Source organism: Schistosoma haematobium, chromosome 1 (genome assembly GCF_000699445.3).
Source record: "Schistosoma haematobium chromosome 1, whole genome shotgun sequence".
NCBI lineage: Eukaryota > Metazoa > Platyhelminthes > Trematoda > Strigeidida > Schistosomatidae > Schistosoma > Schistosoma haematobium.
Genome location: NC_067196.1, coordinates 56680654 through 56699152, shown reverse-complemented (window position 1 = coordinate 56699152; position 18499 = coordinate 56680654). Strand labels below are relative to the sequence as shown.

General features: G+C 30.2%; 1 protein-coding gene across 1 annotated transcript in view; it reads right to left on the bottom strand.

Moving 5' to 3' along the window:
- Positions 1 to 18499, bottom strand: part of MS3_00001676 (uncharacterized protein) — a 92461-nt gene that overhangs the window by 24362 nt on the left and 49600 nt on the right. Inside the window, exons 10-16 of the mRNA XM_051209146.1 lie at positions 16556 to 16569; positions 16378 to 16425; positions 11857 to 11883; positions 9658 to 9684; positions 4042 to 4107; positions 2583 to 2678; positions 1302 to 1394 (exon numbers count right to left, since the gene is read on the bottom strand). The gene's annotated coding sequence lies outside the window, so the exon portion shown is untranslated. The remainder of the gene's footprint in view (positions 1 to 1301; positions 1395 to 2582; positions 2679 to 4041; positions 4108 to 9657; positions 9685 to 11856; positions 11884 to 16377; positions 16426 to 16555; positions 16570 to 18499) is intronic.

Genomic DNA, 18499 nt, shown 5'->3' with positions numbered 1-18499 from the left:
AATGATTTCGATTTTCAGCATTTAATAGCGTTGTATCTTAATCTATGCATTCAATCATAAAGTTCCTTTTCTTTATTCTTGAATTATTTTTTGAAGTTTATTCAGTTTATTCTGTTAATCAAGTCATTTTACGTTTATTTCTATGGAAGTTTTGATATCGATCCGCATCTTCTAGAAACATATTTCAACTTGTTAAAGAAAATTTTCTTCTAGAATTTTCAAATGAATTCAACCGTCAGAACATTTTAAAAATTCTTTGAAATTTATTACTTTTCTGCTAAGTGTCATCAATACGATATAAAGGATGGACACCGGTTTTAAATAACGGTTAATATTGTCTTTAGGTTATAAGCAGCTGAAGAGAACTCAAGAAATAGACCAGTTCACATTATTCTGTTACAATCATTGTTTTTACTTTATTCAAATTTGTGAGTTCTAAAAACCATATGAGATTTATTTTCCAGTTTTTTCATAGAAAACATGTCCTGGAACAAGATATTTCACTTTAAGCTAGACATTTTAACGTGAGTTCACTAAATCATATCAATATATTTGATGATAAAATTTGTACTTTGACCATACTGCGTTGTATAGATTGGTTAAATGAACATTTTTGGATTTCATTGTAAAGTGCTGAGATGATATATAGACCGATTATCATATATCTTTCTCATTTGTACACAAACAATAGTTTGTTAAATTGCAAGAATCAAAACGGTCAGGCAGATAGAAACATTTTAGAGTGACTTTATTTTCACAGGTATCACAGTTGATATCAGTATAATTGTAGGAAACATCACATATTAACATGTTCAGATTTAAACGGTAAACAGTTGCTTACTTGTGTCAAACTTTACATATATATATTTAAGGAGTATCAATTAGTTAAATAATTATTAGTTTAATTGTTAGAAGGATTCACCTTTAAAAATAAACTTCAAATGCTTGTTCAATGATACAAAACTATCAGACAAACCAACTGACTAATTTGTGGTCAATCTATGTACGCATATGCTCGTATAAAACTGTTCAATTGGATAAATGGAATATATTAAGAGATTTTTGTTTAAGTAGTATATAAATGCATGTGCTTCTACACATGTACACTAGAACTATCTATGGTTTCGATATATACATAGGTTACGTTTAGATTCCTATTACTCTCTGTTCCAATGAGTTGAATTAAAATGCAAGTGATTAAGTAGATAAGATCAAAATATTAAATAAGTCCCTAAAACCACTTATTAAATATTTTGAAATAATCTAGAAAAAAACGTCCAATATCAAAAAAAGTTACTTACTGGTTGTAATATAAAATCGTGAATGGCTTGTTTAATAACTGAAATCGACTGATCATTTGTAAGATCTACTTCTCCTGGATCACCTTTTTCTCCCTTTTCAATAAAAAAATTTATGAATTAGCTTATATGTATGTATACATGTATTGATATATGAGTGAGAAACGATTATTAATTAGTTCTCTTGATATGAACAATATATCAACTAAGTGTTGATTTATGTTAATATACAAAGATGTTAATAAAAACAAAGGAACTACAAATTAAGTTGTGTTCTTTAATTAAACTAATAACGTTAATCACTTGGAGCAATCAGCAGAATTTAAATCCCATTAGCTTAACAGTATAATACACTGTGCATGATTGTATAATCCGACAACGACAAGTAGAGTGGATCAATTCTATGACCTTGAAGATATAAGGCCAGTGACTAAATCATTGAGGTATAAATTTTTATTTTTTTCAGCGAAGATGCAGTTACAATGGTGATCGATTTTCTTTGTGATGGGAATATAAGAAAAATCAAAATCGTATACTTACCTTATGTTTCCACATATTGAGACATCCACACATTAAACGTAATAATATCGATGGAGACTTGGCTGTTCAGCTTTACAAAAGTAAACAGCGAGAAGCTATTTCTTTGAAAAACAAAGACTATACTAATTCTGTGCCATAGCAGATGATCATTTAACCATTTACACAACATTTACACAACATTGACAAAGTCTAAACTGATTAAAGCTCTCATTCGAAATTTAATCACTACCAACCATCAGATATGATCTAATCAAAATGTCAGGTATTTTACACATGTAGCCCAAATTCAACAACAGAGATCAATATAAGGAAATTATCAAGTTTATTAAAAGAAAACTAATGTAATGAAATTTAATCCGAGTTATCATGGTGAGTATCTGTTTTTCTCTCTTCTTGAAATTGTCTTCATGTGCTATTTAGTATGAAAGTTCCTACAGAAAGTGGTTTATATTCTATTCTAAGATGCCAACTCATTCAATACTGAAACATAAATCCCATTAACATAGAAGAAAACATTTATTTCATTACAGTCATCAATACAGATAACTGATGTCACTTTTTAAGCTATAAAAATTCACATATTCATTAGATGAATATTCAGATTGTGCAGTAGATGAAAATTCTGAAAAAATGTTAACTCAGGTTTTTGTGTTTTATATGATTCTCTAAGCATTAGAATTTTCTGTCGGAAATTGAAATTACACTATATAAATATGTATATGTATCTATATATATTTCAGTTACTTTTTCTCCTGGAGGTCCTTGAGGTCCGGGTATTGCAGCTTCTTTGCATTGATCAATGGTACAAACTCCAGGAGGACCGGGATCACCTCTAGGTCCCTATGAATTTATGAAAAGATATGAAAATAAACTACGGAAAACGATGAAAAAAAGGAAGTATTAAATTTACTGAGTACAATAGTTTATACTTTTTGGAAAAAAATGGTAAATTAAAACAAAATAGAGTTTATGAATGGACAAATAAATTTAGCAGTGATTTGAGGTGTTTGTAATAAAAAAATAAATGAACATCAAGAATATTTTGTAAAATTCAGTTGAATCCTAAGCGTGAGTTTTTAGTACGTAAAAATTTACCAACTCTTCGATTGTTATCATTAAATAATTTGCAAACATAGTTCACTAACAAAATAATATCATAGGTACGGTAATAGTTTGAATTGTATAACAATCACTGTGATAAAACTGATGAAGTGGGATATATGAAGATAGAGCTAAATCATACTGTCGAACGGAAAAAAGTTATGGCACTTATATTGAATTAGGGTAGGAATTCGAGTTACGAGTTAGAATCAGAGACTGGGGTTACAGTTTCAATCATAAACTGACATAAGCTATAATGCAGAAATCCTAATAACATTTTAATCACAATTCTTCGTATAACAATTCATCGGATTATCTTTGACGCCTGATTGGCTGTAAATACTGATACTTTAAGGTCGTTTGGGACTATGCTTTAGATTTATAATAAAACCTTATCACTGAACAGGTGAAACATTTGGATCTAATGTTTATTATTATCATTAATAAGTATCTGGTGGAACAAGTAAATACTTGTGAAGAAAAGACGATAATCTTTTTGTAATTTAAAAATGAACAAATGATTTTGTTTCAAAACAAAATTGTATATACAGCTGGTAGTCTTTATAAAATTAGCGTTAATTCAAATATATTCTATCCCATCATTTGATGATTTTAAAATGTAAAAGATGAAATAAATCAAAAATACATTGGGCCAATCTTTAATGAAAATACTCCATTTACATACAGACTACTTGTCTTTAATACGGGCTATTTACAGGGAAAGAAGTATAATATTTCTTTTCAATCATTTAGCTGTTTAAAACAGTTTTTTCAAAAAATAATTTTGTTCTTACACAAGGATGATGATTCTAGTTGAATGAAGGTGGGGTTTAAACTAACACATTCTGAATAACCAGTCTGTTACATGACGAAGAAATTCAAATCTGGTTAACTGTTAGTCATCAAACTTTGGATAATAGTGTACTGGACAAGTAGTGTAGAAGCTTTTGATTTAAGTGTAACTGTTACCTGAATTTTATTTCAACTTCATTGGCCATCTACATATAAATTTTCACTATCAATCAAGACTATTTTTAAACAGATGAATTGATAATAACTCATGAACTAGAAATAACACATATATAGAAAATTCTTTGTTTACTTGTATAACAGTCGATAGATTCGATCCACAAGTTGCAGGACAGGTTCCAGGGGGTCCTTCAGGTCCCTTTTTATGATAAGGAAACGAGAAAAATGAATAAAATCAAAAGCAAACTTGTTTACAGACGTAAAAACGAGCAACTGGAAAATATATCCTGTGTATGGTATTGTTTTAATTGGTAAAAATCAGATAAGGAAAAACTGCAGATTATTATTTATCTGCGACGATGTACAATTATTGCACGCTTTAAACGTATCTAATTTACAAAACTACCAACTAAATATCAACCTCTTGATTGTTCATAAAGAGAAAACAGTTGATATGTCAGCTATTTTGTTCATTGAAGTTGTAGAGAAACAACATACTGTTTTTGCTAGGTTTCATTAATGTTCTAGTTAAATTTGAAAATCATTTTCATTATAAATCAACTATTAAGCCACTAAATTCTTACACGTTTTAAGGTATTTTGTTCACTGTAAGATTTGAAGGTACAAAATTTAATTTAGTGTGAGAGTATGTAGGTAAACCTTGGAAAGGATGAAGCAGTTTTGTAGTGTTCCCATTTTTTAATGGTTTTTCAGTCGATATAAGTTTATAAATAAAAAGATTATATTTGTAAGTGTGTCATACCAAATTAAACTGTTCATTTATTCTCCAGTAAACTGGCTTACACTGAGTCATGAAACGTCAGGAAATCTAATTTTTCTACTCACTGGGATATTACAGATATATTATTTTTATTTATAACAATCTGCTAAATGCTCAATTTATTTGAAATTATCAAGTCAAACCTTGGTAATGATACCTACAGATGTGAGTTAATATTGAAAATATCCTTCAGCATATTATTTGTTGATCACACAGTTACTTGAAGAAAACTTGTGTGAAATTATTTCAGTGAACAAGGCCAAATGACAAGACATTTGTGAGCTTCCGCTTTTATAGTTTAAATAAAAAAACACTGTTCCACCAACTCCGAAGCTACGTAGCACAAATAGTCAGATAACTTTACGCGTCATGCATGTGAAAACAATAAAATAAGAGTAAATTACTATTGAAACTGGTTGAAATAAACAATTAGTTACTAATCTAAATATGATGTTTTCTTGGCACTATGTCGTTCTACAATTTGGGGTGTTTAGTCCTAATTTAAGACTTTTTAAAGCAAATATTAATGTAAGATAAAACTTTTTAGTTAACTTTTCTGCATAAACTACATTATTATAAATAACATATACTTAGTGAAAAAAATCTTGGGGTTGTATGTCTAAATTTCTGGTTAGACTCTGACATGTAATGTTTAGCTCCGCTTTGAGCCCCTCTGGGGCTACTACCAGTCCCAAGCCCGGACAAAGGAGGGTGGTTGGAGATGGGGTTAGCGACATCATCCCGTAAAAAACTAACTTGCTAAAAAGACGCTAACCAGGAAACATAATGTGATGAGTGAAATAGACGTCTTTGATAACATCGAATAACTACAATACAATAAACTGAAGTTGGAAATATATTGGACGTTCGTTTTAGATCTAATGATGTAAAAGTACCTTGCAAAATGATCGACCAGTGTGAATTTGATTCATTGAGAATAAGTGAATGGATACTGATGAAAAGCGAGTTCCAGGCAAAGATAAATCGACTGACTAATGCTTTCTAGTTTTTAATGGCCATCTAGCTAATACAAGTTCTTGATAATCATTCAAATTTTGGACATTAAACAATGTCCATTGTTAATAGCAAATATATTTTCCTGTCATATGTAATAGAGACGATTACTACTGAATATTGTTTGGTCAAGCTTTAGAAAGACATTTTGAACAGAGGTAATGGTAGATCTTGTGTAACTGCGGAACACAAGACAAGTCACTGGATTTTTTTTATAAATCTTTATCACATTTATTAATAAATAAATGAATACTTAATAACAACGTCTTAGAAAATAGAATTGAAAATGGACATAGGTAATTAGGCTTACGAGTCATCAAGTGGTAGACAATGTCATGTTCATCTAGCTACTAGTGATGAATAAATTTTGTTTACTAGTGGCCAGTCGGTAAATCAGTTACTGCGCAGTGATCAATTTCTCAACCAAAACGTTTGGTGGCAACATCTCAGGTTGCTGCACTAGGTGATTTACGTATTAAACCCAGATCTAGCAACAATTCCTTCAATATCCCACATATGCCTCGGTGACAAGTGTCAGCTAACACGGAATCTACACACAAAATTTCCTTCCGACTATCACTAATTACCTAACATTAGGATCTAATGAATATTTTAAAGAATGCAATGGAAGAACCTAATAAACTAACAATAATCAATAATAATCTTTTTATATAATATTACTATTGTGTCCAGTCTATTGACTACCTATGTGTGTAAACAGAAGTCATGATTAGTAACCATACAACTTTATGTTTCATTAGGAAAATCAACTAACAATTTCTTATCTGATCAGCAGATGTGTTACTTTGATTATCAGCATTTTTACAAAAGAAGGATTTTAGAAATAATAAATTAACAAATTATCTTTGGTTATGACAATCAGTCAAATTACTTGGTGTATTTTGTGAAATCAGTACTAAAATGAAATAGGATGGATGTCATCATAATAAAGTCACGAGTATTGTTTGTTTGAATTATATATATATACTACTAAGTGATGCTTTAAATTAGGTTTTCTTTTTACATTTTTGATTTTTAGAAGTTACGGCCATGTTTCTCAGCATGGTTCTTCAAATTTTAAACAAGTTCTAAGTATAATGACTTATTCCAAAAACATTTCATCAGAGATGCAATAAAATTTTACCCAAATGGATCATGAGCCCTATTGATTCTATTTTGATGTGAATACCAGTTACTGTGATAAGCCATTGCAAAAATCAACTGTAGCCTTGATCAATAGGCAAATTGATAAAAGCCTTGAAAATAGATTGCTCTCACTTTTGAATATTTTCATTGAAATCGTGAACCAATCTAAACTAGAAAACCACAGAAAACCTGGAGGCCCTGGATGGCCGTTTCGCCCTGGTATAAAACTCACCAGAAATGCGCATCCAAACCTCGTTCCCAAGAGTCGAACCCTCAAGAATGCTTAACCTACAAACCGATTGACCGACATCCATTTTGATTACTTCCTATTGGTAAATCCTTTTGATTTAATGCTGTACTTAAAAGCTTCATTATTTGTATTAAACTTAATAGTATTCAAGATACGTTTTATGTAAGGCTATCAAAAACAATTCAAAAAGTGTAACTTAGTCAAAATCTTCGGATACAGTAGATTGTATTTCTAATATTTTACAATATTTTTATATCAAACACATTTCAATACTGAAATTATGTTAATTACATGTAAGATTACTGAAAATTCTATAAATTATTTATTGACTCAAGTTTAATCTGTGAACTTTTTCAGTGATACAGTTAGGTTTGTAGTTCTCATCACTAATTTGTCTATTTTATCATAGTCATTTTACTTCTTAATTAACTCAGAAGAGTAATTGTAGATATTATTCTCGTTATTTTAAAAAGTAAAATGCTTTGTGATAGGCATCGGCTTCAACGGACTTATCAATTGTTTTAATTGTTCTGACCATAAAAGTAGAGTTATATAGTGTTTTAAGATTGAATAGTGAGTTGTAGGTAAACGTGAGAGAGATAGTGATGCGTCAGTGGATGATTTATATAAACAAAGGTTATCACTGAGATATCGATGTTGGTGTCGGTCTATTTGTTTATAGATGCATATGCATTGGGATTTCTTAGTTCATTATGGATCAGAAACACTCCCCACACTGTGTTGTTTTCTCTATAATGTCTAATCAAGGTGAGCAAATTCTCGAGACCGAATGTTTTAACTGAACTGGACTGTGCACAACGATGGTTTTATTTAAAAATTTCATACTATTTTCACGAGTTCATTAGCTGCCATTGTTTCACCATATAAAAACAAGGTTGTGTCATCACTACTCTTGTTGATCTCCCTTGCAAACAACCTACTGAAATCATTTAATGAAAATCATCAGTCATCCTTTGCTATAATTCCTAAGTTTTGTTAGTATTTAAATAGTTTTACAAAGTCAAAGTTCGTTAAGGAAGCCTTATTTAACTTTTATATACTTGAGATTTATTTAAGTTTTTCTTTTGAATTCTATGTTATGTACTCATTAACCTTTATAGATGCATTGAAAAATGTCGTGCCTGATGTTTTGATCAGTGACTAAATATCTAATAAGAATTGTTATTATTCAATCCTATCTGTTAACATCTTATCATCTGAATTTTTCATAACTGACCATAATCTTGAAAATGTTTTAGACACATAGTTCTGGTTATATTTCTAAATAACGCATTGATAACTATTGTATTTCCTTAAATTACATGAATTAATCTTTAAAAAAATGGTTATCCTGTAATGGTATAAACATTACAGTGATAAATCCTTTAACTACAATCTGGACTGGTATATGCCATGAAGTATCGATTTCTAGGAAGGCTACAGTGATTTTCTTGTTATGGATATCAATAAGCATGAAATATACATTATATGTTGGGTTTTGTTTTATTGCATATCTTCAACTATCAGATGTAATTTGCTATTGTCGATTCGAATACTTTTGAAAAACATCTTTCACGGTCAGTTATTCCTTAATAACTTTTACCTATTCTATGTTTTAAAAGTTATGCATTAGATTGTTTTCTGGTAATGTAAGTAGAATAATTTAATTTATGTATTATTTTTTAATTCATATGATTCAATGCACAAATGTCAATATCCTAAAAATCGTACATTAAATTGAAAACTTTGTTTAAGTAGATTAATACTATTACGGTTTATAGTCGTATTTTTGATTGTTTTTATTGTAACACTTGTCATGTGGATGTACACATATGGTACCAGTTGTTAAATGTTCATTTGCATACACTAAATTTAGAGTAAATAATTCTCAAAGTTTTAGTGTTCTAGTCATGAAAACAACTAATAAATTCCAAGGGATTGAAGAATTTATTATCGAAAATAAGCTGAAAATGTGAGAAATGATCATCTGATATAGGTGCTAAAAATAAAAAATGATAGTTAAGTCATTACTTAATTAGTAATTGAGAGACGCAGAAATACATTTGTGCTTTAGTTTTGGAAAAGCTGTAGGTTGTATTCTCTACAACTTGATATCATCTGGTCTCAAGTCCAATCTCTGAAGAGGGTTGTAGTGGAGCATTGATGAAGAGTTCTACACTAGGACGAAACACTAGTCCAATCTTCCTTGATTGCTGACTGATATCAAATTAAACCCATCTTCACAAAACCCTTCAAGTGAATTTGTAAAGAATATTTTAAAAGACTTTTAATCATGTTCGGTATTTTGTGTTAAATATTTCCTTTATTTTACAAAAAAGGAAATATGAAGATAACAGAATAACACCAGTCAACTTTTACTGTTCCCGTAATTATTAAGAAAATACTGTCAGTCATATTAATTCATATTGATTGATTAAATGTGGCTGTTTATTAATGAAAGTTTAGACACAGTAAGTTTTTACTTTATTCAACAAAGTTGTGACCACAGAAAACTATTATTTCTCAAACAAATATTTTTTAAAAGTTAATTTACATACCATAGGTCCTGCATCACCACGATCTCCCTAAAAATATAATAAACAGTAATAAATTCTGATCAATTAAATAATTGGATAATTTAATCGATTAAGAAGTAAACCTACTCGCAGAACTCATGTACATTCGATAGATAAAATAACATTGTACTTAAATGTAATTTGTGATGAAATTGGGCGACACCTCAATAAAAACATAAACATTCATCAAAGAGGAAGAATATATATTTGAAAAATCCCAGCGAATGAATTTTAAGTAAATCCAACGTTTCATTCGCTGAGATTTTTTCAAATATATATTCTTCTTCTTTAATGTCTCACATTAACTCGGCGCCCAAATATTGTGAAACTATTCGTTCAAATTTAGACGAAAGTTCTTATTCATAAACATTCATCACTCAATGGAATAGTTTGAAATATAGTTGACAAGTGTACTGTGGATTTTATTGTCTAAATATTATGAAACCACTTCAAGGTTCATCTTAGTGAAAAGGAAAACCTAAATTAAAAAAACGCTTAAATAATAATGGAGAGCATAATATTTGTTCAATTCCCTTTAGAACAGATGAAAGTCTTATGGAACTTATCAGATATATTCGTACCAAAAATGATGTCATCCGTATAGATTGCGAAATGCATTTTACAGTTAGTTGAGCTTATCTAAATAATTGAAGGTCGGACGTTTTGGCAGTGTTTACTAGCAGCGATAGTCTATCGCATATTATGACGTAGTTAAACAGTTTTCTGTGGGGAGGGTCTTGAATGGCTAAGTGCTTGGGATGAATTCTGAGCTGTCATTTAATACTTTTAATTGCTGATATTTGTTTTGACAGAGAAGCTGATCGGCCAACATTTATTCAAGTAGTCCAAGTTCACTCACATGTTTAACTTTGTGAATTTTATCTCAACGCTTTTTCCGCAGTAAAATTAACGGCAGATAAAATATCGCATTAGAAAAGAAAGTCCGAAGAGCTAAACGACATATTTCTGAGGAGTTTTGTAGATTTTCAATATTGAAACTCTTTACCGAAATTACCTGTGGTAAGTAATGTCAAATGCTCAACATCTTAATCTCTCACTTGATAGCAACATTTGTTAAGTTTCCTTAATAAACAAATTTATTCAGAAATCTCTGACCCTCTGATATTATTCAATCCCAACTGTCATTACTCACTCGTGTTTTGTATAATGAGAGACAATGCACTATTGTAGACTAGATCCCATTTAAATAACGCAATGATTGTTGATTTGTAAATATCGGCTGGGATTCCTGTCTCAATAGCTCAACAACATACTACGACATTACTTCAATCCTTTCAGTCATATAAAAGAGGTCATAATTCCTATGGTCCTACTTTGAATATACAAGTTCAAACATAAAGCTGTAAGCTTTCGCTCGACACTGTATCTCATAAAATACATCAGACTCAATGCAATTAAATCAAGAGTAGTCATGAGATTATTATACCGATAGGAAACCTGAATTAAATCTAGGGATTTATGCAATTTTATATCATTACAAATTAATACTATCACTCCATAACTAATGATTTCTCTAAATCTCAATAATTTGGCTTGATTTCAATTAATTTATGTTGCTCGATATTAACCAAACTTAGAGGGATATCATCAAACTGGAAATGGTGTAATGGTTTTTTGTTCAGGCGAGGAAACCCATTAGCCTCTAAAAGTATGAGCAATGAAAACCCTAACTAGTTACGTTCAGTAGTATGAACCGGTGCATCAACTGTTTTCCCTATCACCTGATCAGTTGTTTTGTTAACTTAGACTCAATTTAAACGGTTGGGTGAAAATTATGAAGTCTTGCAAATGAGTGCGTTCGATAGATTTTCTAGTTGATTTGATTGGTAGACAACTTAATGATAAGGTCAACTTTCCATTCATGCATTTCTTCCCAATTGGTCAGTTCTTCTGTGGTGGATTTGACGATTGATAAACTATGTGGCTAGAGTTCTATTTTCAAGGTTATACTTACGCCCTCATGTTGTAAATCAATTCTTGAGTTTGTTAGCCTATTTTGACTGGGATTGTTTTTATAATCACCAGTACGATTATTAAGCAGATGAAAAACGATTGATATCGTCACAACATCCTTCTGTCAAACTGTATGTGGATCTATATGTCTTCAACTAGATTTAATTTAGAGTGAAAGTTTTTCATATCCAAAGTATAATCACTTACCTTTTCTCCTTTCAATCTCAAAAGACCCTAAAAAGAAAAGTATGTAGGATTTTTTTAAAAAAAACGATTGAATTTTTATGCATGCTAACTTAAATCATTTCATCATAACTAGAAAATACTACTACAAGGTGACACCTTACAGAAGTTAATTATTACACATAACTTTCTGTTTGACTTACTAGTCGTATCTAAAGAAAAAACTATCAGTCTAAGCATTTTGTATTAGTTAAATGTTTCTAGTACGATTGTGAATTAATATTTTTAACAGTTGATTTTCTAATTGCTACATATATCACTAAAATTTAATGTAGAAATTGTCATTTCTGATAACCAATGGTATTTTGTCACAACTTGGATAGAAACTGACGATCATATTTTATGATGTCAATATTTTCCTAAATTTTTGTTTTCCATTGAATGAAAGTATGTGGTTCTTCTTTAAAATTAAAGTTCATATCATTCTAGAAACAAATCACTGAAGAGGTGGTGTCGTCAAATTTCTTATGGAAAATAAGATATAGTCCAAACTAGTTATTCATTCTTGGATACCAGTATCTATTTGGAAAATAGTTCTAGGGGTGTGTAAAATTATTCCGATTTTATTTGAATACGATGTTTAAATTCGCAACGAGAGAAAGAGAATCCTGTAATTAAAGACTTAAATCAATATCCAGTACTGTTACACATATATATTGTTTTGCGGTAAATCTGTAAAGAACTATTAACCTATTTGTCTTACTCATCATTCTTGCTTGTTTCTGTTTTATATATTTCTCTTGTTAAAACTTCATTAGTGTTGGTGCCATTAGGTTTCTTACCTTTTCCCCTTTTTCAAATGGAACAATTTGAATCTGTATGGATTTGTCTCGGATTATAATGTATTTTTGTTTATGTCTCGTTCATCTGTATGACTCAGTTCTAAAAAATACATTCTTTTTCCTCAATTTGTATGATAAGTAGATCAAATACACGTACTTGAGGTAATATCAACAACAAGTAGATCTTGATCATTAACAGTAAAAGTATTTACTAAGATTTAGTTATTATGACAACGTTCGTTACATGTGAGTGCATCATCAAATGCAGAAGGATTACAATTTATTGGTACTCAGCCGTATGAGTAAAGTAGATGTAAGGCAGACCGATGGTCAATCTAATATCATAAAATCAACCTTGTGTTCGAGTAACTGGTGGATTTACGTGCATTTGACTTGTATTCAATGAATATTCATGCGTCCTGTACAAGCTCCTTTCAATGTATGTTGAACATATATGTGTCCCCACCAGTCTTGTTCTTAGTTAAACAGTTGGACAACCATTTTCTGTAGTCACGTAAATATCATTTTATAACAAACACATACTGAGTTATGTCATGCTATTATTCAGGACCATAGTTAAGTGCATACTTACAATTACGTAACCGAAGACTGGACTTGATGTAAGATAGAACTTGAACCCCTACAGATCACTAGTCATCCTTGAATATATTTCTTAGGATAACATGTTATTTTATAATTGACTCATGTTACAGGTTTCTTTAAGAGGCTACGGCTACAACCAGATGATAAGTTTGAAAACAGTAGTCATTCACTTCACGAGTTTCAACATTTGTCTCATCAATATTGTTTTATGATTTAAAGCATCATTAAGTGTTACGGTTTCATTGTGTTTCTACTCAGTTTTTTTTCAATACAGACTATGGATAGTCTTATGCCTAACAGTAACGCTTTATTTTATCATCAGCATTATTTGCTAGGTTAGCCGTTCAACAGACACCTGTTAGATTTACTTTATCACCAGAAAACGCCAAGGTTATTATTGAACTATAATTTTAGATGATCAAGGAATGTGGTATATGTTGGTACTGCCATATATTATGTGCTGATTTTTTAAGTTTCTTTCTATCTGTGATATTTTACGACACAGTTCAATGCATATTATAGGAGAGATACCTGGTAGATGTAAGATATCTTTTAAATATGTTATTAGTTATTAAAACATTATTTAAAATGTATGTTTAGCTAAACTGCCATGAACTTGTGATTTTATATACAATTTTGTACTGCGGTTTATCACCATTTTACTAGGAAAGTATAGCGAAATAAGTTTGGTTATGGAGTTCGGTGAAAAGTAAATAAGATAACTTACACTATTAGATTATCATAAAAATATTGAGTAACTCTGAGTAACTCTTTAGTACGTTTCAAAATGAAATCATCTGAAATTCATATATTTACTATTCGTAAACTTATGAAATCCGATTATTTATTAAAAGATAGTTTATTTCAAATATGCGGTATTCGATGTGTCTTGCCCTCATACTTATTTTAAAAACCTAACAAGTTTTTGCAGCGTACTATTATTAGTTTAAAGTATAACTTTTATCCTATCGACAGTAATTATTAGTTTTTACATACAATCTCATTGTCATATCTTCATTATCTACTTAGTTGTAAAGGTAAATTTCCGGGGGTTAAGGATTAGTTACTTAATTCAGAAGCTATCTGTGGAGAATGTTTACTTTATATGCATTAAAAGTAGGTAATGTAGTGATTTATTCAAAATAAAGCTGTTTACTAAGACTATGATGAATTGGTTTGAAGTCAAATAGCAACCTGTTTTGTTACATAGTGAATCAGGTATTTCTCGAACTGAGGTTACTGAATAGTTAAGTACAAGAAGTCTAGGCTTAAATGCCTGTATTGAAACTAATATGAGGTAGAATTTGTTGGTAGATTATTGCTTAAGATAAAATCATAAATGTAGCGGACTGACACGTCTTATATTTTACCGCATTTCTGGGATTATTGACGTTCTGATTCTCTAGTGATGGAGATATTAAACCCGAATGCTGAACTGAATTCGTCATTACTTTTATAATTGGCTAGTGTGTCTAGTCGTTACATGAAATTGTGAAATACAACTATACCTATTTTATTAAATGACTCGTCTAACCAGTCACAACTCAAATCCATTGAGACATGTATCAACGATGGTTTTGTTTTGGAAGTTACTTTATCCCAAGCAGTTACGTGCGCGTACTCATACTAAAAAATTAGCTATACAAACATTCGTTATGATTAATATGAGATTATAAGATCCTGATGAATAAAAAATTGAATTTCTGATGTTTTTTAGCTTATTGTGTCGTTTTTTCAGTGAATAAATAAATCACTGACTTAACACGATTTCAAATAGTAAAGAGCAATAACGCAGAATACTTAGTACGGCAAAAGTAGACTTGATCATGGTGATGACATGTCGTTTCAGTTAAGGTGATTCTGTATGAGACATCGTGTGTATTTGTATGTACGCTAGTGGGTGTAAAATATATCCTTTTTGTAATATGGGGAAGTGGATTTAAAAATTTGCATGCTTGTGTGCAGAACTGAGTGTGGTTATTTGGATAAATGGTCGAAGTTCTATGTGTAGTTATACCTTCCTTTCTATTAACCACCGTAATATTAAACATTATTTAAAAAGCTCCACAGAATCCTTTCTTTATGGTTAGAAAAGCCTTTCTGAATTATTTGAATATTTTTAATATCTATTTGATGGTTGTTGAAAGTAACATGCACTGGTATTGCCGATCTGAATTGTAGATTTTCTTGCTCTACAGAATTATTAGGTCTCATTGTGTAGCTTAAGAGTTCCTTTGCAAGGGCCGAGATTTCACGAGAAGACTTCAATATAGGATGGGTCACAGTCTACACAATCTTGTTTGTAGACGCGATTTTGTGTAAACATGAAAGCGATCCTTTTCTTTATTCATTTTAAAAGATTTTGAAGTGTTTCTCTTTACTGAGGGATTTTGTTCTCTGCAGTTTCGGGACAAATCACAATCCTTCTGTTGTGCCATGACTGTACGGTAACACTACTATGCCAATCCATGACATTTCATTCGAATAGATTTTAACAATATATCCTTCTGTTTTACAAATACACATAATAATGTCACACAGAATCTCATTGACTGAAGTGACATGACATTAACTTAATCAAATTTACTTTTGTTGTATTAAGTATTCTGCGTTATTGCTCTTTACTATTTGAAATCGTGTTAAGTTAGTGATTTGTTTGTTCACTAAAAAAAAACACGACACAATAAGTTGCGAACCGTGAAAAATTTGATTTTCCACTCATTGGAGTTTTGCAGATATATCACTTTACCAGCATAAACAACACACTTAATGCTCAATTTATTTTAAACTATCAAGTCAAACATGAAAAGTCATTATGAATGCTTTTCTTGTATCGGATTCTTCTCAACAGTAATAAAAACGGTGAGGAATACATTCGGAACTGCATTTAGGTTAGTGGAAACTGTTTAGAAATTTGAAAAAAAGATTATTTGAAATATTATATATCATTAAAATTTAAATTATAAACATTTTACTGTAAGAGTGAACATTTATTGTTTAATTATTGTACAATAGTATTGATGGCAAGGCTTAGATTAGTATCGAGACGTTAAAAATTAATTCCATCGAATCAGATCTATATTGTTAAAAAAGGTCTTACTCGTCGGAATAAATCTTCGATACATTCACATGAGCTGCCGTTCATTATCTAAAACGAAAATAAATATTTGGAAACATCGTCTTCATTATCTATAGAAGTACTTTAAATTTTTGATGAAACATTACAAACAAAATACCTCTTAATTTGATTAATTTGAAAATATTGAACATTGACTTACTTTTTCGACTTTATCTATGAAAAAGGTCAAAAAACAATCATTAGTTCATTAAAAGATTGTATCGACATTTAACTAACTTCGATAATGCAATAAGAAGACGAAGGTTATCAGAATTATGTAATATATTTGCACAATACATTTCGAACAATCTGATCACACATACACTTGCTAAGACATTTTTATTTGGAAACTAAAAGATCAACTAGACAGGTTAAAGGTAAGCCGTAGCAAAGATAACTTTCGTCTCCTAATAGCATTATCGAAATTTATCAAAGGGACTAATTGTTTTAAATTTCTGAAAAGAAGACTCCTTACACAAATTACTAAAAGGTTAGATGAACTTGTTAACCTCAAGTGCAAAATTATATCGTAACGAGTGAAATTGGATTTTCATAAATCTTGTTTGTCAAATCACATATTCCCGAATCAGTTATGTAGGAATCTTCGTTCAGGTAAATTGAAACCAAGTATTCCAAATTTTACTTAATTACTAAAAGTCAGTTACAGGAGAATGACAAACAAAATTGTGACAAGAAATCAATCACATCACAAACTGTCCAAACAAATTAACATCTAGAATTTCTTTAAGATATATATCTATAAACGCTGTTGTGTTTTATGCAAGTTAACTAATTGCATTTACTTGCTGTGATAGCATTGCAAAATCTAATCATTGAACATTTAAAAAGGGATCTTCACACCATTATAACGAGGTAATGTGAAAGTAGGTAGTAAATTTTTACATCTAAGAGAATTTCCATACTCTTGAGTGTAACTAAACACCCTATATATATATTTAAGAAGGGAAAAGGAAGTGTTTGCTGCCAGGATCTTTACGTTTCACGTTCAAGTTAATTCCCCTGGTAATGACAAAAGAGCTATAACTTATATCACATAGGAGCAATTTGTTCTCCCCATTAGCGGTTTTTAGACTGATAGATTAAGCGTTATCTTATAGGTCAGAGTACTGAGTAACCGACTATGATCGTCATTTTCAAATTTGAATCTACCTTGTATATCATTTGTCATTACTTTCTTAATTTGTCCTAGCGTTATAGATCTGTCTTAGTTGCATCATCAATAATCTTTAATCAAACCAGACTTTTCAGTGTTATATTTCCCCATTTTCTTAATTGTGAACTAAGTTATGGGTGGTAATTTTGTAAACTGATTGATTTTGTTTTGAAAACGAATAATGCAAATGATCATAGCTAACTCTGATTGGTCTAAATAAATTCTTGTATCACTAATATTCACTCAGAATATTAGAAAAACTAGCCCTGTTTACTTTGTATTATTAAATATAAACGTACATGATTGTTTAAATCTGATACATGACCGAAGTGCAACAGAAATAATAAATTTCAACCTATACATAATTAGGTCATTTATGGTACAAAACTTAGTAGCGGGTATATAAAAAATTAACTGTAATTTATGGACGGTAAGATATATTAACAACTAATGAGTTTAATGAAAGCTTAGGATTCTATTTATTCACTCATTTCCAACAAACTTTTAAGTGTAAAGTAGTTTCTTTTTAGTATCTCTGTGTATAACTTATGTTTTATGTCTTAAATGATCACCGGTTTCAAGTATTTTATGCCATTGAATTCATTATTTTAATATTTGCTTCTTTTCCAATATGATCTGTTACATACAACGGCCACATTTTCAATGTTAACTATTTCCCATAGAGATTTTATAGCTCTGAGATTTTCGTAGCACGAATATTTCAGTCTTCAAGGTGTCCTTAAATTCTATTTTATTTTGGATAAATTATCGATGCTTTTCAAAGCTAGAGGAATTTCGTTTCCATATTATCTCGCAATCACATTCTGTCTTATACTAATTGTTAAGACTAACTTTTGAGGTAATCTTCAAGTAACAGTTTAATGTACCATATAAGTTTCCATAAGTTTGTGTATAAACGTTTAGAAACTA